The sequence below is a fragment of the Carassius gibelio genome, chromosome A4 (genome assembly GCF_023724105.1).
Source record: "Carassius gibelio isolate Cgi1373 ecotype wild population from Czech Republic chromosome A4, carGib1.2-hapl.c, whole genome shotgun sequence".
Taxonomy (NCBI): Eukaryota; Metazoa; Chordata; class Actinopteri; order Cypriniformes; family Cyprinidae; genus Carassius; species Carassius gibelio.
Genome location: NC_068374.1, coordinates 27682689 through 27707580, shown reverse-complemented (window position 1 = coordinate 27707580; position 24892 = coordinate 27682689). Strand labels below are relative to the sequence as shown.

The window sequence follows — 24892 nt, the reverse complement described above, 5'->3', positions numbered from 1 at the left end:
TCTGATACTGCCTGTTGTGGGTAATTACTACAGTGCCAAATCAACTTGTTCTCACTTGCATTTACAAAAAATTAAACAAGAAGAAAAAAAATCACAACAACTGCTCTGATCCCCTGGCTTTGCAAAGATTGACTCATTTTTACCTCATACTTATAATTAAAATTTTCTCTCCTCCCTTATGTTCTTTCAACTCAGATTATGGGATATGACGTGTTTTAATATCGACCTGCTGTTCCACAACATGTCCGTGGATATGATTTGGTTCCATGACCGAGCCAAGGCCAGACATTTGTGTTTCATTTTTCAGGCACCGAGTAATTAGAAACAACTCGAGCATCTCCCACATCAAGCCAGGCAAGCGCATTGACCTATACAAGCTGTCAGTCATGGCAGCTTATTTCCATTTTCTCAGTTTTTCTCTGCTCACATTCAATCGACTTTTCTTAGGTTTCAATAGGACTTTGCGTTGCTTGTTACACTATCGTTCAAAAGTTTGGGGTCAGTAAATTAAAAAAAAAAAAAAATGTTTCTGAGCAATATCTAGACTGCATTTATTTGATTAATATTGTTTTATGTAGTTTATTCTTGTGATGGAAAAGCTGAATTCTCAGCAGCCAGTTCTCTCCAGTCTTCAGTGTAACATGAAATCATTTGAAAATGCTAATTTTGTACTAAAACATTTCTTATTATTATCAAAGTTAACAGTTGTGCTGCTTAATATTTCTGCTGAAACAGCAATCCTTTTCCACCAGGATTTTTGGATAAATATAACGTTCAAAAGAACAGCATTTACTTAATATATTAAAATATAAAAATATAAATCTTTTATAACATTATATAAGTCTTTACTGTCAATTTTTATGTGTCCTCACTAAATAAAAGTATTAATTTCTCTCAAAAAGAAAATCTTACAGAGGCCAAACATTTCAGTGGAACCATAAATATCTAAGAAAACATGTCATTTTGACCCAAGGTGCAAATATGGCTGATCATCCTCCTACCTTTCTGTCATTATGATTAAACTGGCACTAGAGACTACAATGACATCATGAACTTCAAACAGCTACTAGCATTGACTTGCATTGCTTTAGACGATTTTGCTTTGCCGATGTTGTTCTCGTTGCTATCTGAGGAAATATGTGTTGCCTAAGAAGAGGTTTGAAGGGGTTGCTAGTTTAAATACCAGCTGGCCTGTATCCGAATCTGAATGTTTGACTCAAAGAGCAGTCTGTCTTTGACCCCCTCTCCATGCTTGGCAACATTCACAGGCCGGGCAGATAGAAAGCTGCCAAATGTGTTTGAGGTGTGGGGTGATTTGGATAGGTGAGCACACGTCAGGGCCTCCCAGTACAAATGGGCCACTGTGAACCTCCTCCGCTCGCCACTAGTAAATCAACACAGATACACATACATGCAGTCCTCAGTGCATATCCTCTAGACTAGGATCTGGTGTTTGGGTTGCTCTTACTGTCATTTGCGTAGCTACAAATATATCCCTCTGTTTCACACATTCTATAGACAAATGTATTTATCATATAATTTCCGAACACTGCTCTAGCTTAACCAACTCAAAAAAAAAAAAAAAAAAAAGCTTAAACAATGCTTATTTTTTTATTTTATTTTTTATGTACAAGAAGGGCAAATTTGATTTCCCCATCTTTACCAACACTTAGTCTTTATCTTAAAATCCTGATTTCTTTTTTTTAAACCATTTCCATAATAGTCAGTTGCACAACCCAACGGCAACTTCAAACACGCCTAAGAGATTTTTAGACCAAACAAGGGGACAAGACTACAATCACTCTCTGGTACCGTCAGCTGAAACCGAGCTTCACATGTGGCTGTAATGGCTCATCTATTAACCGAGTCTTTACATAACAACCTCAGATCTCTGGTGCCACATTTGGAAATCTGCCAGTGCTTCCACCCAATTCACCTGAGAAGCCCCAGGGGTCTAGTTAACTGGTTTGTCATTCACTCCCACATGGAGTGTCTTTTAAAATAGCAGGCATTGCTTAAAGGAGAAGTTCACCCAAAAATATCAATTCTGTCTTAATTTAATTGTCCTTTTGTTTACTTAGTATTGTTTTTTTTTAAATGTGACAAATTTCACTTAAGTCATTTATTTTCGCCGATGTAATGATGTCATTCTGGCCTAATGCAAGCAATACAGCACGAGGTTGAGTAAATTATGACGTTTTATTTTTGGGTTAAATATTCCGCTAAATAGGAGTACAAAATTGATTTTGGGAGGACTAGATTATGAAATTAATAAGTAATGTATTAAGATAGTCAGTTGCTCAGACGTTTTCTTCATATCTGTTGCTGAGCAACGGACACGACGACATCGTCAGGCCAAATCTTCACTAGCAGAACAACCGCTAGAGGACACCAACACCTAATTTACAGAGAACTCACTCGATATTCTCGATCAAAATAAGAAACAGCTCGATATTATGCAGTTCAAAGTGTATATACATACATATACTACTCTCACGAAAGATATAGTAAGACAGTGTGCGTCAATCAGGCATTGTGCAATTCGCGCGCATACAAACTTTTCACAGAGAACCGACAAGGTTGAGTCTCTTCTATTCTACCTTATATGGAAATAGTCACCAACGGCTAGTATTTAAGAACTAACAGTATTCTTTTGTTTTATTATGGAAAAGGTGAGTCTTTGGGTCATGGATCGGTGAGCTACATGTCAGGAGACCAAACGGAACCCTGATTGACAGGAAAGAGAGACTTTAATGCCGGTAAGTTATTGAGTGACAAGAAACAGCTGAGTGTGTGTGCACACATCTGGAGACCCGCGGGGTTTCACACTAGACGGCCATATGCTGTAACTCACTGTGAGTCTAAAAAGTTGGTAGGTAAAGTGTGGTGTTTCTATAGTTTAAAAATACAATTACCTCCTGAATCATTTGTGTTCATTCAGTCAGTTGTTTCATTAGTCAAGTTATTCAATTCAATAACGTACATTAAAATGTCACGCACACAAAATGTTTCAATACTTTGGATTTCTGAACTTCTAATTGTGGATAGTAAAAAGTCTAACGTTAGGCGTTTTAACCGGAGACTTGCAATGTCTGTCGGAAATCTTTTTTTTTTTTAAATCCCAAAACCGGGAGGACCACTTTAAATCCCCCATAATTGTTATTAAAAATATCTGATATTTTGACAGCATGTATTTTCGTACTTTTTTCTTCATGGTTAGACCTCTTGACATTTTGTTATAACGACTTTCAAAACATATAAAAAACGATATGAGTATGAACTATTCTTTTTGTTGTTGTTGTTTTTGCATTTCTCATTTAAAAATATTTTTATTTTCATTGACCTACACGCGCATAGAAAGTTCACGCACTTTCTTGCTTTCTATTATGGAAGACTAAATTTAATTCATGCCTACGCAGCTGAAAAAATGTTGTTTCTGAATTGCCCGTCTTTAGCACATCACAATACTAGAAATCGACATTTTATGAGTCTATGCCAATTAAAACAAATCCGCGTATTTTAAGGGCATACATAAATGCGCAAACATACTTACGGGGATGATATGAGTTGATTTATTTCCGTTGCTGTTAGAGAATATTCACAAGTTGTGTCATTTGCTCGAATCCAGATGACAGAAGGTAAACCAGCGGTCTTTGTAGAGGACGTGGAGCTGTTCAGTATCCAAATAGCGTGAGCCAATGGGTCAGCATAGCGGAGACGCAGAAAGCGAGTCTGAATCCCAGCTGCGATGAGTAAACATGCAGTCTGCAGTCAGTTAAAGAGCCTGTGTGTTCAGTGCGCTGACATGACATGAGCGATACTCTCCGCTGATTGGCTCAGACGCGTGGCCCCCACCAGTCCCTCCACACACTCACATTCTTGCTCCTGCTCTCTCACTTTCCGAGGGGTGCAAAGTAAATTAAACATCAGCGGACGAATAAATGCGATGTTGTATATAAATGTTGAATGTTGATGTTGAATATAAACTGATTTTTTTACTTTGATTTTTTGAGTTTATATATTCTTTATTTGAAAAAAAATGGGGGGGGGGGGGGGGTGAAATATAAACAGAATTGAGAAAAAAAAGTCAGAATTGTGTGATAAAGTCACAATTATGTTATTTTTATTTTTTATTCGACATTTTTTTATTTTATTTTTTTGCCTAAGGCGGAAACAAGCTTTAATAATAATGTTATTCCGTATTGTTAAAAATAAAGTATATAAGAAGTCCTGCACACTGATGTACTTCTGCACATTTCTTTATTTATTGAGAATAATATCATCTAATATCATGTGCACTTGTGTATATTTAAATATTAAATGTCAACATGCACCACACCAGTCTTGATGTCAATGACAAGACATACGTGAACCAATAACACTTTATGTTATTGACATCAAACCTGATGCAACAAGTCTTGACATATCATATTTTCAGGGCAAAGAGCACCCCAGTTGTCTGGAACTGTGAAAGTCTGGCAAGACAAGGGAGGCAGGGAGATCTAACAGCACTCTTGAGGCTTCCCAAAGTGAAGTGGCTTGCTTAAGGGCACTTAGACTCCATCCTTGCCTTGTTTAATTGAATATTTAAAATTAGAGACAGAACTTTGATTCATATTAATCAAATAGTTATTGCATATCTAGAATTCCCATCTTAGATGACTCAAAGTGCAATTATTTACTCAAAGTGCAATGCATTAACTTGAACGTTGACAGGTTAATGCTACCCAGCTGAGTTTCTTCAGCCGACAGTCTCGTCTGTCCCGTCCGTCAGTACCTAGTTACTGTGTGTTTGCGTTGAGACGTTCACTTTACAGCTTTAGAGTACAGAAACATCAATTTTCTGACACCTTGACAGAACCGGCTCCGCAGCTCTTGACAGCAGACGGCCTGGGCCCCTGATCTAATTCACAGGGCTGCCCCTAACGCACATACACAATGACAAAATGTTTCGACCATACATTTTAATCTCAGGGGCTTATCTCCCTATTCATCATTAGTCTGCACACACATTGACACACATACAAACACACACCTACCACAACTGGAAACCTATAGTCAGCTTGTAGATTGTTTTCTCTCCCTGTCTCTCATTAATCTCTCCACCTGCTCTTCTCAGACAAGGACCCCTAACAGTGCTTCAGGCCCACAGACAACTGACACACTAATCCTGTTTACAATTCATTTCAACTTGTGGTTTAAAAAACGTGCTCATCAAAGAATTTGAGTATCAAAGACACTGTGTGCATGAAATAGATTTTTAAATTAATTTTGAAATACAGTACAGACCAAAAGTTTGGACACACCTTCTCATGACTATGAAAATTGTAGAGACACACTGAAGGCAACAAGGGCTATTTGACCAAGAAGGAGAGTGATGGGGTGCTGTGCCAGATGACCTGGCCTCCACAGTCACCGGACCTGGACCCAATCGAGATGGTTTAGGGGTGAGCTGGACCGCAGACAGAAGGCAAAAGGGCCAACAAGTACTTAGCATCTCTCGGGGAACTCCTTCAAGACTGTTGGAAGACCATTTCAGGTGACTACATCTTGAAGCTCATCGAGAGAAAGCCAAGAGTGTGCAAAGCAGTAATCAAAGCAAAAGGTGGCTACTTTGAAGAACCTAGAATATGACATATTTTCAGTTGTTTCACACTTTTTTGTTATGTATATAATGCCATATATAATGCCACATGTGTAAATTCATAGTTTTGATGCCTTCAGTGTGAATCTACAACTGGAAAATAGTCATGAAAATAAAGAAAATTTTTTGAATGAGAAGGTGTGTCCAAACATTTGGTCTGTACTGTATATTAATAGACAAGATAAAAAGGAATGTCACATCATTGACCCTTTGTAGTAGAACACTGTCTACATCAAAATCCTTTTTTTTTTTTTTTTTTTTTTTTTTACATACTGCAAGTCAGGAGCTGCTGTCCAAACTGCAATTGATTTCTTTGTCCTTGTTGCTTCAAAAATGGTGTAAGATGGCTTAAAATCCAATGAACTACACTTGTGTTTCACAGTGAAGTCTTAATCAATCTAGCTAAGAATCTTAACCCTGCGAAAAGTAGCGAGTGATTCAATTACATTCAGAGTGTTAGAATTTCAGAAACAGATCCACTCAAATTGCCATGACGTATCAGTTGTATGAGTTATATGTTGTATACGTGATGATTCAGGGTAAATCACTCCTTCACGCTGTAGCCAAATCGATAGTCTGTGGTTTGGGTTGTGACCCAGTAATCCATTTTGTAGCATGTGAGAGTGCAAGTAGGTTTACAGACATTTCAGCTGACTCCTGTCTGTTTAAAACTAAACCTAATGGATTATTTTCATTTCTTCCCTGCATTTGCAACCTCTGGCAAGAATGCATGGCAAAAAGTCATTCATTTTTCATTAAGAGGTAGGAGGGGGTGTTAACTTGTAAGTCAGACCAGCACCAGTTATGCACCCTGGTTTCTGTGTCCCACACACTTAAACTCTGCCCTTTGACAAAAACAAAGTGCCTGTTGATGTGCAGAGATGAGGGTCTCTTATTATTCTGGGTGAACCATATACATGCAGCCTGAGTCAGATAAAAAGTCCCACTTTCTATTACATATATATATATATATATATATATATATATATATATATATATATATATATTTTTATATATATAGCGTTTGCTTTTTTGTTTTTACCAAAAATATGACTGCATCTTAGGTAGGTTGGAAAAATCTGATCTCCTTGAGAAGCCATACAAATTGTTGTATGCCGTACAGGATGAGTTGTGCACCTAAGTGTAATAGTTATGTTTAGGAGTATTGAAACACACACGCACACACACACATTTGTTTTTGTGAAAAGTGGGGACATCCCTTAGGCGTGATGGTTTTTATACTGTAGAAACTGTGTATTCTATGGCCCTACACCAACCCTACACCAAACCCTAACCCTCACAGGAAACTTGGTGCATTTTTTACTTTCAAGACATGGGTTATGTCCTCATAAGTCACACTCTGCTTGTAATACCTGTGTAATACCCATGTCATTATACAAAGTTGTGTCCTGATATGTCACAAAAACAAGAGCACACACACACACATGGACTCGACTGCCCCTGCCATTTGTTATTTTTGTCAGACCTGTGATGGAAATTCAGTGTATTCTTGTTCCTCCTTAATCCCTTTTATTAGTTTTGTTGCTTCAGTTCATTCCTACCGAGTTCACTTCCAATCTTTCCTTAATTAGACTCTTGGTGCAGGATCCAGGCTTTCTCTCAAAAACAGGTCAAGCACACTTAAGTTCTTCACTGCCTGGCCTGCCCATCACATAAAGTCAGTCTTGTCCCTTCTGTGCCTTATTAGTGAGGCTTTAATTAGCATTGTTCTCTGGACATAATTGACAGAACGGAAGTTTGCTGAACATACTGAAGTCAGCTGCTCTTTTGAGGTCCAGATACAGATGATTTCAGGGGACTTAATGTCAAGGACTAAATACTGAGCCAAGGGTTTGAAAACCTTCCTCAATTAGGTCAGATTATCCCTGTGTGTGTATGTATGTATGTATGTATATATATATATATATATATATATATATATATATATATATATATATATATATATATATATATATATATACATACACACACACACACACACAGTGCCTTGAGAAAGTATTCATACCCCTTAATTTAATTTTGTTATGTTGCTGCTTGATGTTAAACTGCTTTAAACTAATTTTTTTCCACATCATATATATATATATATATATATATAATTAAAAAAAAAAGTAAACATCTTTGCAAATGTATTAAAAAGAAAACACTGAATTGATTCCATTATTTGGGACAGTTGAAATTTAGCTCAGGAGCATTCATTGTGCTTATAGATGTTACTACAGTTCAAGTGAAGTTAACCTGTGGACAAATCAACTGAATAGGTATGCTTTGGAAAGGCACACATCTTAATAATAGGTCTAACAGCTAATAATGCATATCAGAGCAAAAACCAAGCCCTGACGTCAAAAGAACTGCATGTAGAGCTTAGAAACAGGTTTGCATCAAGCCACACATCTGGAGAAAAATTCAGAAAAGCATTCTGCTTCATTGAAGATTCACAGAAGCATGTAGTCTCTGTTACCCTAATGGGAGAAATTTGAAAAAAAACAGGACTCTTCATATAGCTGGCCAAACTGAGCAACTGATGGAGAAGGGCTTTGGCTTGAGTGGTGACCAAGAACCTGATGGTCACTCTAGTTGAGCTCCATGATCATATTTGGAGAAATCTACGGAAGAACAAACATCTCTGCAACACTCTCTTCAGTTGAGACCATAGACTGTATAAAAACAGGTGAAGACGCATGAAAACATACGTTGCATAATTAGCAAGAAAGCACCCAAAAGACCCCCAGACTGTGAGAAACAAGAATCTCTGGTCTGAAGAACCTCAGTTTCAAGCATCAAGTTTGAAGGAAACCAGGCACTGCTCATCACCTGCAGAGTACCATCCCAAATGTAAAGTGTGCTGGTAGTTTCTCAGCAGCAGGGACTCATCAGAGTAGAAGAAAAGCTCAGTGAACCAAAATATTGAGATAGCCTTAATGAAAACCTAGTCCAGAGCATTCAGAAGCTCAGATTGGGTAGAAGGTTCACCTTCCAATAGGACAATGAACATAAGCAAGAGTGGCTTATAGACAACTCTGTGAATGTCCTTGAGTGGCCGATCCACAGCCTCGGCTTGAACCCAATCAAATATTTCTGGAGAAACCTGAAAATTTGTGTCCGCACCCATCCAACCTGAAAGAGCTTGAGAGGTGAAGAGGTGAGGAGAAGAATGGCAGATAATTGCCAAATGCTAATGAGCAAAGCTTGTTGCATCAAACAAAAAAAACAAAAAAAAAAACAGCAAAATATTTAGCTAAGGGTTAGTGTTTAACTTCTTCTTTTTTTAAATACATTTAAGAAGTGACAATTCTGTTTTTGCTTTGTCAATATGGTGTATGGAGTGTAGATTGATGTGGGAAAAAAGTAATTTAAAACAGTAAAAAAGGCAGCAACATAAAAAAAAATTAAGGTCAATACTTTCGCAATGCACTGTGTGTATATGTGTGTGTGTATATATATACATATATATATATATATATATATATATATATATATATATATATATATATATATATATATATATATATATATATATATATATATATATATATATATATATATATAATTGTGTTAGATTATTGTTTTAGTGTATTTTTGATCAAACATTTTTACATGACTAACACTAAAATGATGCTTTATGAGAAAACTGCTCCAAAAAGTTTAAACAATCAGCATTACGACAGAGTTGCAGAAATCAGTGTGCAGGACCAGGCTTGCGAGTTGTGCGTTTTTCTCTGTTTCTTTGGTTCCAGTTGAGTACAACTGAACTGCTGTGGAGCTTTCCATATAATGAGTTTAAATTGAGTTTTCCTTTCCAGTGAACTCAGAGGCCAAGTGCTGCTGGAGATGTTGTTTTAGAGTTGTGGGACTCATGGTCACACTTTATCTCCAGTCTTTCATTGGCAGTTAGGAATTTTGACAAGTGGTTTTTCACCTGATTTGTGTGCTTTATCATCATTGACACTTCTAAATTTCTTTACATTTCATCACGCTGCTGACTAAAACCACAGCATCAACTCTGGCTGTTAATGCCAGATCTCTCATTAACACCATTATGTCTCTTGACACTCTTTAAACCAATATTAACCCAACGGATTTCAGTTCAGAACTTATGAAAGCACCTAAACCAACAAAACCTAGTGTGAGAATATCACTGATACTTGGAAGAGTAACCGGAACTGTGCAAGATCATTGATTGGAATGTAAAACAAATTGGGGGTTGTTGTGGACAGGACCAAGCAAATATCTAAATTATTTCCTGCTTGGTCTTGGGTGGTAGAATAGCATGTTTAGGTAGGATGGGGGGGGGGGGGGGGGGGTGTCTCACCTTCTGGGTTGATGTTTACTGAGAAACAAACAGTGACAAAGAAGGGGACAAAATAAAAGAAAACACTATACCACCCCAAGGACTGTCTCAAACATATCTCCTCTAACTACTTTGCACTTGATCATGTGCTTCTCAAAATTTTATGGACAGTTGTTTTCTTTTAAAACCACTAAACGGCACATTTAATACCTTTGTTTTACCACAATACATTTTTCATGTTTCTGGAAATAGCTGGTAATCTCCAGCATGTGTCGGTTGATCTTGATTTTCTCGTTTTAGACGCTGAAGCCAAAGGCTTCTTGGAGGAAAGGTTGTTTTCCCATCTTGGCAGAGAGGAAGTGGAGGGCGTCACAGAGCTCCAGGTTGTCTTGAGGAATGTCACAGTCATATAATAGAGCCAAGGGCCAAATAGAGGCCAGTGAGTCGAGATAGGAAGGAGAGAAAGTGGAAATGGAAATGTGGAGAAGAAAATTTGGAGAAACTGAGATTTTGAACATCAAACTGACATTCTCTTAGCGTTAATAAGGGCTGAAGGACTTTTGGTTGTGTTGTTTTGTTTGTGCTCTGTTTTTGTTTTGTTTTGTTTTTTCTTTTTTTTGTGTACCCCTTCGTTTTCTTTTGAGTTGTTTTTGTTTTCTTTTGTTTGTGTGTGTGTGTGTGTGTGTGTGTGTGTGTGCGTGTGCGCATTTTATATTGGTTCATTTTATCTGTGAACAAGGACCCAGAAATACAGTTTAGGCCAAATCTTCATTTTCACCCTCTGTTTTCTTTTTTTTTCTTAAATGTATGAACTTTAGTGATTAAAAAGTTTTTTATATACATTTTCGATATAAAAATTAGTTTTAACATACTGGCGAATTAAAAAAAAACTGTTACTCTCATCAGATCATGCAAAGCACATTTCAATTATGTGTAGCCTCTGCAAGTACTCAAGAGTTAAAATGAACCAAAGGATCCGAATCCAAAGCAGATTTTGGGAGGAATAGCACCCCTCTCCCTTGACAAATGGCTTTTCTCATGTTTCTGAGATAAGGCGGCCTGTGAGCGTCTCTAAAAGGCTGTCTGCACCAGGCTGAGGTGAAGATCAGGAGGAAGTCTAGCTCTCCCCATCAGTCTCTCTGGGTTTGAACTTCTGCCCCTCTCCTGATCCCTCTCTGACCCAGTGGTCACTGGATGCTCTTAGGGGAGGGCTTTGCTTTTGGCGTGAAAGTTGGCAGCCGTGAAACCCTGAACCTCTATCCTCCTCTACCTGTGACAACCCACAACCATTGGATCTAAAGCGGTGTTCCCACCGCTGGAACTTTCCCCAGGAATTAGGGACTTTGTGCTGGTACTCGGTGTGTTTCCACCGCCGGAACCAGGATCTAAATAAAGTTCTGGGTAAACAATTGACCCTCAGAAAGTCCCTGCTCGCGAGGTAGTCCTTTTCTAAGTTCTGGAACTTTCTGGAGTGGGACTTGGGCGCTTAACATGCTGATTGGTTAAGTTCACCCAGCGTTGTGATTTCAACCACCATTTATTCGGATAATTTTCTAAATATTACTTTTATTATCTTGTTATTGTATGTCATGAAATGTTTTGAAAGTATTTCATGTGAGAATGTAATTGTTTAAAAGTCAAATCTGTGGTTTATTTATAAAGACAGCGCCTATTTAAAAATGTGTTTCGACGATTTCGGAGACTATCAGCTCCACGCGATCATGTTTACTGACAAGAGCCGCCTCAACTCAGCTAGTCCTTCTGACATTTGCTGCTGGCTCTGATTTCTCTTTAGTGGTTAAACATAAAATATAAATCTAACAGGTAATAGAGCTGACTAATGTTATAAAGTATGCTGCTGTTTGCAGAATAACCGGACTTACGTCTTCCCGTCCGCGGGAGTTCACACTCTCCAGAGTCGAATTCGCAAAGTCTGAACTACCGAGGATGCAAGTCTGAAAATTTGCTATCTGCCTAATCTTCACGGTACTTTAGATTATGGTGGTCTGGGGGGAAAATATTTCCTGGGAAAAAAAGTTCCTGGTAGAATAGTTCCGGGTAATTTCAGTGGAAACACGTCGTTAAAGAGAAATAGTTCATTGATGTTCTCATGGTGTTTTCTTTCTTGCATTCTTGATTTCTTGCTTTTTTTTTGTCACTAACTAGTTAGTTATTTACAATTCCGCTTTTATTTCCCAATCCCATTATGCCAGTATGGGCAATTTCGATTGGTTAAAAGGATAATTGTTTAATTTGACTGTTTTGAGTTTGCTTGTTTCTTTGCTGTCTCTGGAGTAAATTCACCTCTCTAGAGGAGTCATGTCTCATTTGAGGTCAATTGCATTTGCCACGCCACATGATTTGTTGCTTTTTGGGTTAATTAAACCCTAGACGTCTTGTTTTTTTTTTGGATTGTAGGTATATTTGTCATAAAACATTATTGTAACCACTTTTCGGGTTTTTGCAAAACATGATTGTAAATTATATTTTAGGGTTGCACGTTTCCTTTAAGGATTGTGTGACAACACAGCAGAGGCTACATTCATGCACATGCCTGAGCCTGAGTTGAACCCTGTGTTTTATAGTTCAGTCGGTTAAAATGAGTGCATTACAGGGCTTAATGATAGATCCTGCAGTAAGAAGAATTGTCATTGTCTGTGAACCCAATAATGCAAGCCTGGAGCAATGAACAGCTATTTCAAAGTAATCAGGGTTATACATTTAGTTAAGCCTCAAATGACAGGTAAAAGAAAACAGACTCTTAAAACTTGAAGCGATAATGCATGAAGTTTATTTTCTTCACTTTTATCAGTTATTACTATATCTGAAATTAATCTTTGATCCAGTGATTGATTTTCCAGGGTATTTACTCTCATCTATAGGAGTTTCCAGGCTGGCAATACAGATTTTGTCCCTGTAGTTAAAAGACAGTTCCTGGAGAGACATCTGTTGAACATGTGCCAGACGGCCTCTGTCCTCACCTCTAGGAGAAGCTTTGAGAAATGGCTGCTCAGGGAAAACCCTCTACATGAGGCCTTGCTAAGACCAGCCCTTTCCCTATGTCCCTGAAGCAGATCCAGTCGCAGAGGTTTTCTGTCTCTCTCACTCTGTTTTGGTCTATCCCTCATTGCAACTGCGTGATAACCATACTTTAATCTTTCTCACTCATTATGTCTGCCTTTCTGTGGAATTTGGGTGCTTTATCTTTTCTCCTCCTCTTTTTCTTTTCAAACACATCTATCATTCTTTTGTTACTTCTTTTTTTTCAGATTCAAGTTGTTCTCATTTCTTTCTTGCTTAAGTGTTTGCTCATTATTTATCACACACGCATACAAGCACACACTTACATACACACAAACAGACACATACACACATACTGAACGGACTTGTGTTCTTGTGGAGAACATTCTTGCTAAGCTTCCTTGGAAGAACGAACTTGGAAGGACGTGAGAACACAGAACGCACCCTTATGAGTATTGAGATGTGCTGCGTTCTTGCTTAACTGATCGCATAGTCACAGCATAAGCAGCAGTCAATGAACCATAAATATAAAATAACATTACAAACAAATGTCATAATTATTAAAACATTTTCTACTATTATAGATATTATTTACATATAATTGTATATTGTTTTATTTTACAGCGTTATATGTTTAACTATTACCATGCTAAGATTCGTTTTAATATGCCAATACAAATACTGCAGACTTTCTCCGGGTCTTATAACTATTAAAATGAAGCAAAACAAAATGATAAATATTTACCTTCAAGAGCCGTCAAGTATTTGCGAGAGCGAGTTTAAAGCTTGCAGGCTTCCGTACACTGGCCGCCCGCAGCGTCTTCTGGGATTTCTTATTGCTCGATTCTCTCAAGACTGCACTCGATGCATCCTTGATATCAAGAACACATCCGTGCACTTTCATGAGTCTTCTGTACTTGCGTTCTTGAGAATTGGAATTGAACTTCGATGGTTAATGATGACGTAAAGCAAGAACACAAGGACGCAAGATCACTGAAGAACGCATATTGAGAAACAGCCTTTATCTATATCTTGGTTCTGTTCTTCTGTCTGGCCCTCCCAAGATTTCCCAAACCATTTTCACTTTTCAGTTCCTTCTCCATCTTCCATTCCAAATAGCGTGCACCATCTTCTGTAAAATTTGATGTTTATCTACATGCATCAGTCTGTTCAGACGTGTACTTATTCTTATCTGTCTTATGTGTCATCTCCCTGCCACACACATACACAAACAAGAAATGACACCGAACAAACCTGTAGGAACTCCAATGCATGCTCAGCACTGTAACTGTTGACTGAAGTGTAGCCAGGCCAGAGGCATTTAGAAACACAAGCATTTAGCGACATGAAGCATTAAGCATCACCGTTCTAAACATGATCCTCGAGCAGAACACCTGTGCTGTTCTCACTCATAAGTTACACAAAAACAAACAAAAACAAATTTGTCATTGATTGCTGAATAATTCCGCATTCTTTCACCTGCAGAAATATCTGCTTTAATGTGCTGTGCTGACACAATTTTAACATGCATTTCGAAATATGTCCAAATAATTACATGATAAAGTAAGCTTGGTTAAACACATTTTGAATGTTGGAATGACATAAGACACTAAACAATACTAAATTAAACAAAACATTAAATAAAACTAAACAAAAACCAGACAAAAGACATAAAACAAAACTAAACACTAGACAAAACTAAACAAAACACTAAGCAAGCTACAAACAAAACTAAATGAAACACCAAACTCTAAAGCAAAGCGCTAAACAAAAATAAACTAAACAAAACACGAAGTAAAAAAAAAAAAAAAAACTAAACAAACACCAGATAAGACACTAAACTAAAACAAATAAAACAAAACGATATAGATAGATAGATAGATAGATAGTTTAGAAAACACACCCCTCTTGCAACTGAATAACTGAATGATATTTCCTATCTAAACTCCTTGCAAAAGTGTCACAGACATAGTTAGACTGATATATTTTTCCCCAGTGAAACGTTTTACTATAGCAGAGAATAGCAGTGAAAACATAATGGCATTATGATAAATGGGTGTCTATGTGTATCTAAAAGTGTTAGTGCTTAAAGTGAGGTGGCCTTTCTAAGTGCTCAGATAGAATGTTGTCTGTGTGAGTGCTGGTGTGTGTGTGAGAGTGTTTTGTTCCCAAAGGACTGTTCACCAGTCTCTTTCTTTCTCTCTAGGCTACACCTGTCCTTGCCATCAGGATCTCTAATTAATCACAGAGGACCTTCTCCCCACTTTCTCCAACCAAGTACTTTTTCATAGCCATATTTGGCCTGACAGATGGCTTCATAGTGACTACTTACAAACAGACGAGTAGATTCTCAACTTAACACAGCACTATAAATATATATGGCATCATTGCTGCTTATATCAATCATATTCTCCAGACAAGGTACTTGGTCATATTCAATGGTCTGATCTCAGAGATTAAGTGGAAACAAACCACACTGAAATGACAGTTACTTAAAACAGTGAAAATGCCAGAGGCACATCTGTGTTTAAAAGCTTTTAAACTCTGTTAACCAGTTTGGAAGTGGCTTGTCACCTCAGGCCTGAGGTAGGCAGCTTTTCGGGTTTCCAAAAGCATAGTGGATCTCCACAACCGAGCATGGCATCTCTCACCATCCCCACAACTATGTAAACACAGACCTGTGCCAGTGTAAACAGATGAACATGTGTAGAATATAATCTCTACTCCTTCGTAGCGATTTGCACGGCTTGCAAAGTATTCTGTTGGTTAGGTGCACACTGTAAAATCATTACAGTAATTCTCCCTCTCAGTGTGCTTTATTTCAGTAATTGAGGTTCTATGAGAACAGAAAAAAAAAAAATCTGCAAACCTTTTACAGTTATGTAAGTGAAGAACTTAAAATTAACCTTTAAAAAAATAGTTACTTAATGTAAAGGAGTTTATAGGTCTAATTTTGAAATGTATCATTAACTAGTGAAACGTGAAGCTAACTTTGCAAATGTATAGCAAATTTGTGTCATGAAATTCAGTGCAACCCATTTCTTGAGTTGCTTTTTATTAATAATAATTTTGCTTTTGGAAAAGTGTGCTTTTGTCAGTAATTGCATTTAATAGTGTCAGAATTTACAACGGTCATAGCAAACACTCTAAAATGCTCCAGAACTTCACTATATGTTATCTGGGAATCTTCCTTTTGTAATTCATAGATATTGATCCACTAGCAACCTCAATGTAGATGCCAAACTGTACAAAATACCATGCAGTCAATTTTTCTTCCTTTCCTGATGAAGAATAAAAAAATCAACAAACAAATCACCAAATAACATAGTGGATTTCCAGCTCCCAAGGGGTTCAGATATTGAATCTGTTTAGTATTGTTTAATGTAAAAATTAGCAGTAGTATTATGCCTTATTATTTAATTTAATTTAATTATTTAATTTCATTCAATTGCAGTATAGTATAGTATAGTAGTAAGTATTCTTGGCATTCAGCTTGTATTAAGCAATGGCCAGACCTAATAAGTTTTACTTTATAATAGTATATAATAATATATTATAATATTATAGTGTATTTAATATAGTTTGCTGTAATTTATTTTTAATGAACCGTAGCTAAAATTGCAGCAGAACGTGACAGCCTGTGATCATCATTTCACTGTATGGAAAATAATTAAGTTTTCACAGGACAACATGCAATTTGTCTCTCATGTCACTCCAAATATTTTATCTACAAAAATCATGCTAATTAATTATAAAAGATATTATCAAAGGGGGGAAAAAAGTTAAACATCTAAGGGGGAAGGTGCCAAATTAAAATGACATGACGTGACTTGTGACAGTGAAATTCACTATGATCTCATTTTGTGTAGAGTGTTGACCTGCACTTGGCCTGCTCTGGGTTCTTCTGATCAAGCTTAAAGTGTCAGACTTGACTCTAGGCATGTCTCCTGTCTGATTCAGCACTGACACAAAATGTCACTTCACGTTAGCTTGATTTAAAGACTCTACCGCTTCTTCTGAGCTCGTCTGGTTTGGATTGATGAGCCAGATGATGTTTTCAAGGCTTTGCAGCAGTTCTTTCTAAATGATGTAAGGGGTTAATAATACACAGTTTGGGAGCTATGAGGATAGAGTGGTATGTAGCTTTGTCATATGTTCTCCTCGTGGTGTAGATAAACATTTTGACACTGCTGTCCAGGACACCACGTTCTCTCATTCTCATTCCAGTCTCTGACTGCACGTGTCCTTGCAAATCATCTGTCACGATGCCCCTATGAAAGAAATCCCACCAGTCTGGGTCTCGCCAAATGGACTAGCAGCCATGAGAATAGGTGAGACCTCTGGCGCCTTTCAGATTCACTTCATGCCGGCATGCTATCTGAAATGGCGCCACCAACACACCTGATGTGTGACATTTGGATATGAAGAAATAACTGTTGTTTTGAAAACATATTTGAACATCAAATATCACAAGCCGCTCTGGATGCAGTCGTCATTAGCTGATAATAATGATAAGAATAATAATATTTCTTCAGCACCAAATCAGCATATAAGAATGATGACATTGAAGACTGGAGTAATGGCTTCTGAAAATTCAACTTTGCCAATTAAAGATATGAATTACATTTTAAAATCAAATCAAATAGTAAAACACTTTTTTTAATTGTAATGATGTTCCAGAATATTACAGTTTTTGTTTTAGCAATTGCGGACATGGGGGGCATTTGCAGTATTTATACACACAAACATTTAATAAATATTGTTTTGTATTGTTTTAGTATATATAATAACATACTTGTGTGATGGTAAAGTAAGACTATATAGTAAGACTGAGCTGCTTTGCATTGTAACACATCATTAGCTGTTTTTAAAACTTTATTTGATGCAGACTTGATCCCATAGACACTAACTTTACTAGTTTCTGGCTTGAGACCAGTTGGTTTTAGGCACCCTTGGTGGAAAAGGGGCGTCTCTGGCCTGCATCAGTTTAATGTACTTCTACAAGTCTCTGCTGTGAGCAAGAAAAATTGCCCGGGGAAGAGAGAGTAAACCCTTGAGGGTTTTTTGAGGCCACATGTTATATGAGTGGATAAATGGAATGGTGTGTTTCTAATCCACGAGTCAAACATCAGTCTTCTGAATAATGCATTTAGATACACCATAAGAACGAGAAAAAAGAAAGAGGGTGACCAGAAGAGAAAAGCAACAACAAATGAGACCCACAAAGATGTCTATCGTTTGTCAACAAGCTCCAAATGATCTAGCCTGATGAATACTACATAAACAGCCTCTTATCATATGAACAGAAGAGCCCTTATTTTCAACGTTCTTACAGAGTCATTGTTTATTTAGCCTTAATGACTACAGTCATGTCCAACACACCCCTCCATTCCATGAATCACAGACTAGATGCCCTTGAAACAAAGAGATACACATTCCACAGAGACTAATATACCCGTGAGTAACCACAAAAATGTTGCCGTGGGCTCATGGACTCCCTGATGTTTCAGTGCATTATGGGAGGTTCAACAGCATCAGAGATTGTAATGAGAGTCGGAGCAGAACAAATAGGCTTTGTAATGCTAAAGTTAGAACTACAGTGTGTTTTTCACATTATAAATATATGTATGTTCCCCTCATCTCTTTTTGGCAAAGTGGAGACCATCGATGGAGCCAAGAGAGGACCTGGGTGAGGGGGAATTGGATTTTGCAGTTGCCGGGCCCTCATGCTTTTTGAAGCCAAGAAAAGCAACCCAGCTGAACAAATGTGAGCGAGGGTTTTAAACAAAGCATAAACAGATCTCAGGGCCTCCAGACTGCTCCTACCAGTTTGAAATGAAAGTCTTTATCGTGGCTGCCATATATAACATTGCTGTATGTTTCTCCTGCACTTAGCTTGACAGCTAAGGAATACACCATAAATCACTTGTTACTTATTACTAAAATTAATATTGTTTTGACAAGACTCTCCAATTGCTAAAAACGCTTGTGTTGGATGATGAGAAGGTAGTGGCAAATATGAAATCAAAAAAGTTTTTTTTTTCCTTTTTTTTTTTTTAAATGGGACAGAAGCTACATTGTGTTATCAGCCATCTTTTCTCAGATTTCCATTTTAACACTTAACATTCAATAGAAAGTATTTATAAAAGTTTATAAACTAACAGATATTCAATTGATCAAAAGTGACGGTAAAGACATGTGTAATGTTACAAAATATTTAAATAAGGACTTCCTATTCATCAATGCAATACCATGCAAAGGAAACATAGCTTTTTTTCAATGCTGACAACAATTCAAATATATTAAAATAAACACACACACACATCTTATGTGTTATTGACAAAAATGACAATTTTAAGGGGGAATATGGAAGTTTAATGTTTTTAAAACTAGCAAATTTGAAATCAGGATTATGGAAGCCACGTTGATGGTGTAAGAAATAATCCTGAAATATTTCATGACAGATTAATCATACAACAAAACAACTGGTGGATGTGTATTGGATGGGACTGGCTCTTGATTGGAATGAACACTTTCATCGTCTCATTGGACTGTTTTCTGGAAACCTCCAACTGTGTGTTTACATCCTTCTTTTTTCTCTCAGCAGGAACATGTCCCCTGAGCTGCAGGGTTCCCGGAGACAACCTTTACGCCGCTGAAGTCAGAGGTCGTCCGTTCCAGAGGGAAACAGTGGCGACACCCCAGAGGCGTTCAGTAGACTAATGGGACTGACTACATCATTAAGAAGGTGGACAAATCATTATATACACCCACACATTCATTAGACAGAGACAAATCTGCAGGTCTGCCTACATTTGTCTGAAAGAAAGAATGCATTTCAGATACATTTTGTTTAAAAGATCATTGGCTTTGTTTATTCATTATCATTTTCACATTAATGTAGTAAAGTTTTATGTTTCCAAATAAAGTGCATTAAAATTTTCCATAAAGAAGGTCCAAGGAGAACCACTGTTCCCCCTAAGAAGAGTCACCCCATCACCCTAAACTTGTCCCTTTAGTGTGAGCAATTGGATTAGGCCGTTGTTTCGTGTAGTGTCAGAGGCTAAATGGATGGCTAGGCACCATGATGGATGAACATTGCCAACAAGGCATCTTTCCATCTGACAGACCAACATACATCATCTATTAGCCTCATTTTTGGCCACTCAGTGGCCACATCATGGCCAGAGTAATCAAATGTTGTGACCAGAGGGACGGCAGTATCACGAGTCTGCATCTTTAAACCTTTATTGGAGCTCTTCAGCATAAACCATTTAAAATAATAGCATTAAAGATTTTAATCACATTTCATGTGTAGGAAACCCCACATGTGAAATCAAGAGAGTCGTAAACACATGGAAGTTTTGATTTAACATAGAAAGATGTTCCATTGTGAATTACTTCTGATGAATGATTAGAACGTCTTTGGAAAAAGACAATCATCTGGCTAATGGATAAAAAAGCAAATGGTTAATGATTACAAATCAGCTGGCAAATGTTTTGTTTAAAATTCACCTTTAAAATGATACATTATTTTTCTGAGTGATACATTTTAGAACTATTTAAAATACATATTTAAAATATATATATATATATATATATATATATATATATATATATATATATATATATATATATATATATATATATATATATATATATATATATATAAATTACTTTAAAGTTATATATGAATGTATCAATTTAATGTTACATTTTTAAAGATGATTAAAAATACTTTAAATACATTTGCACTTTAAACATTAATCTGTTATTTTACTGTTATATTTGTAAACATTAATAGAAAAAAAAATTCACACTTTAAATAATGTGATAGTGAAATGTTTTGTTGTTTTTAAATATTAAAACAAATAAATATATTTAAATATGTTTACACTTATTTATTTATTACTGTTTTATTGTATTTTTAATTTAAAAATTATATTAAAAATTACATATATTAATGTTTTATTTTTACATTCTTAAGATTAAAATATACTTTAAATTTATTTGAAACGTTTAAAATATTTATTAGTGTATTGCTTTATTGTTGTATTTTTAAACACACATTTTTAAACAGATTTGCACAGATACATAAACTACATCTGTCTATTTATTTATCAGTTAATATTAATCAAATTTACTAGCGATTTATTTAATACAAATAATTTTCAAATTAATTAATTATCCTCAATTTAGAGACATTTATCATCCTCAATATAGAGTTTAACTCACTGATTATGATTATGATAATGAATGATTAAACTGGCTCCTCCGAATTTAATGAATGCCCTGAATCTACAGAACTGAATTTAGTAGTCTAAACCTGATTAAACATCTCTCATTATTATTGCATACATACAAGTATTGTTCTTCCTTCCTCCATATGTAGACATAGTCCCCAGGAAAAAACCCAACCAACCCCTCCAAGCCCTGATTATTTGTGTACACTTTGGTTCATAATGCAGCCCTTATGGCCATACAAAAACACAAAACACTGCAGCTATTACTAACAAACCACTGATTCACAAAGATAGCTGGTGTCAACCTGTCCTTAACAGAACCCTGCGTGTCATTGCTATCTGTGTTTGCTGTTCCAAAAGGGCTGCTCACCATCTTCTTATCCAGTGGTTCTTCTGTTTGTATATGTGTTTGTGATGAGGGTTGAATAGGTTATTTTTCCCCTGGATTGACCTGTCAAATAAGAGTTTGAGTTTTTATTAAGCTCCACAAACATTAGGGCATTATTAAACAATGGCTGCAATTAACCATTTGCTTGATTAACTATGTGCCAGTGCTGGACTGCTCTAAAACAGGACAGCTGCACTTAACCCCCCACTGTGATGTAGAGCCAACGCAAATATGTTATTTTTACATTTTAAATATAAAGTTATTCAGTGAATACAGGGAACTTGTCTTGCTTTGTTTTTTTATGGTCTCAATCAAAATGCAATTTATTGGTGAGATGAGCCTGGGAAAGTTAAAGGAACAATCGGTCATCGTTTATTCACCCTCATGTCTTGTTGAAACTGTATTACTTTTTTTACAGAAGGAGAAATTGAAAGAAAAATGGCCAAGCTTTTCTTTTTCATACACTGAAAGTGAATGGTGACCATGGCTTTTCAAGAAAACATTTTCAATAGCTTATATTAAAGCTATCATATTTATTTAGATACATGGAATATACCTCACAGATGTTATGGACTATGTTTTTGATGTCTTTTGTTGTGCTTAACAGGCGCTCTTCACATGTCAAGTCAAGTCACCTTTATTTGTATAGCGCTTTATACAATACTGATTGTGTCACAGCAGCTTTACATTGTCAAACAGGAAAATAACATCTTCTTTTGTTTTCCACATAAGACTGTTATACTGGTTTTGGACGACTTGAAGGTGAGTAAATGATGAAAGAATGTTCATGTTTGTGTGATCCCTACCTTTAATCATTATTAAACATGTGTGAATGATTCTCCACATTCATTTCAGAAGAGTAATATTGCAAAGGCAGTGGGTTTTGTGACATTTGAGAGATGACTCCGGCTCAAACTCTCACCGCGGAACATCTGTGGCACTACAGATCAATACAGCAGTGAAACCATCATGATGAGGCATTACTGAACCTCTTGCTGCATTGATTCACAGCTGGAGTTGTGGCAGACCCCCGGACTGAATGTTGAGTGTGCACGTTCCAATTAATGACTAACTGCAGGCTAGCCAAATACCGCAAGCACAACACAGAATACTAAAGTTACTGAACATAGAATAAAAACAAACACAAGAGGTTTTTGAATGGTCACATGAGTCTTATTCGATGTGTCTATTTCTCTTTTTTTCTATTTTTCTTCTATGGCACATGGGCCTTGGTCATTCTAGGTTGGTTATCATGTTTCTTCTGGACTATATCCAAACCGAAGTGTTTCAGTTCAGTTTCACTTTCTTAAAAGCATGAAATAACATTAGAAATCACATATTCATATACAGTGGGGTCCAAAAGTTTGACACTAATTGAAAATCTGAGGTGGTGGTGAGGAAAGGGGGACAGAGTGCATAGGGCCTAGAGGATGACAGAGGCACAACTATAATTTTGAGGGGGCCCCAAATTTTTATTTTTATGTTTATTCTGATGATAAAAATAAGTAATAACAGCCATTTATCATTACATTATTTTATTTTTTTACATTTAATATGCTTAAACCATTACAGAACATTAAAATATATAAATTTCAATTTTAACTTAAAACAATGCTCACATAAACACATTATAATAAATGTCACATTTAGCTGTGCTTTTATGTATATATAAACTCAAACATTTGCACTGTTTCCAAAATTGCAGCATTTGGTCAGTGTCATTCAGACTTTAAAGAGAAATTTCATTTTTTGTGAACTTTCTGGGACTCTGCATGGGCACTTTACAGTATGTCCCTCTAGACACCTGCAATGCAGCCCACTCATGTCAAGATCTGTAAGTCTGTGTTTTACAAAATTGCATTTTTTCATGTAGCCCCGAAGCTCTTTGCCCCTAAAATCATGCACAACATTTCCATTTCAGAGTTATTTTGGGATATGGATCTCACATGCACCTGTCTGAACAACAAATAGCAAGCACTATTTACCATCACAACAAATTTGGTCACAGCCATTGGTGAGAAGCAAACATGCTTCAACCTCTTCTGTATTTCAATCCAAAACCAAACAAAAACAGATACCAAGAATGCTGCTGTTTTGTATTTAAATATATACTAGGCAACTTAAAGGTTTCATGGGCTCAAAAGTTGCTCATGTCAAGTCACTTTAACTGGGGCGTCGCTTGTGCCATTTTTGTGGATTTTAATGGCAAAATAATGACACAAACTCATGTGGACACATCTTTATTACTCTGACAGAATTAACCACTTTTCATTGTTAATTTTCATTTTGTCCTTTATAGGCAAGTTTACCAGAGATGACTTAAGTTCAGCCAAGCCTAAAGGGGAACAAGTTTTTCTAAGATGATTGACAGCAACTCCGTTGATGTGTAGGAGGAAATGAATGAGGCTCTTGTGAAGAAAAGGTTAGTAATGAAATGGATGGATGCATGTGCTGATATATGATCTGATGAATCCTGTATCTTTGCCATATCTGTTTTCTGACACAACCTCTGCTGGAAAGGGTTAAGGAGCCTTTGTTTTCTCTGAGATTGATTTGACTGATTAATGGACAGCTGCTGCTTGTGTTTGTAAGGCATGCATTTGGCTACACATACTGTAGTCTTTAAAGATGCTTCTGCATTTAGCAGGCTTGCACAAGGCTTTGGAAAATGATACACACAAAAAGGCCTGTTGTCCTTCGAACCTTGGAGAATGCAAGTGAAAAATGAATTGAACTCAGTTTGCTTTGTGCTGTTTTATTCTTGGAGCAGGAATGATTGGGTGTGTGGGGAACTGTGCCAAGACTACACAAACACAGATTCATATCCTTCATGTCTGTCTATGGCTTTATGCTCGTGGAAGAGAACAAAATGAGGATCAAATGTATAAAAACAAAAAATAAGTAGGCGTAAAGGAATAGAGCAAAGTTTTTGTACCGCTGTACGATGTAGGAAACTGCAATGATACACTTTTTAAAAAACTTTAAACAGTATTTGACAGTATTTAAACAAAACATGTTTCCACTTGTATTCTTTTTGCTTTTACAAACTGTGGTCTCATCAGACTGTATTGCGCTCTTATTAGCAAATATTCAGTGCATTTGTGTGGTTATTAGTAGTGTAGTGAAGAATCAAGTCACTTTAATCAAAGCAGATTTCTTTTAGTCAATGCAACGAATATGTCTAAACATATGTTGCAGTGCAGTTGCTGTACGGTTGCTAGGGTATTCTGAGTGGTAGCTAGGTGGTGGCTTAAGTCTAAAGAACCCTCCTCCAAGTCAAGAAA

The 24892-nt window shown here is 36.6% G+C and overlaps 1 protein-coding gene and 1 long non-coding RNA gene across 3 annotated transcripts in view; one reads left to right on the top strand and one right to left on the bottom strand.

The window, feature by feature from the left end:
• LOC127975533 (prickle-like protein 1) overlaps positions 1-3777 on the bottom strand; it is a 23451-nt gene extending 19674 nt beyond the window's left edge. Inside the window, exon 1 of one of the 2 annotated variants that reach the window (XM_052579700.1) lies at positions 3550-3777. The gene's annotated coding sequence lies outside the window, so the exon portion shown is untranslated. The remainder of the gene's footprint in view (positions 1-3549) is intronic. The other variant, XM_052579691.1, reaches the window with a different exon arrangement.
• LOC127975658 (uncharacterized) lies at positions 1653-24892 on the top strand. Its single transcript, XR_008157573.1, has 3 exons — positions 1653-2759; positions 19582-19725; positions 23908-24892. It is a non-coding gene; the product is annotated as an uncharacterized LOC127975658 (long non-coding RNA).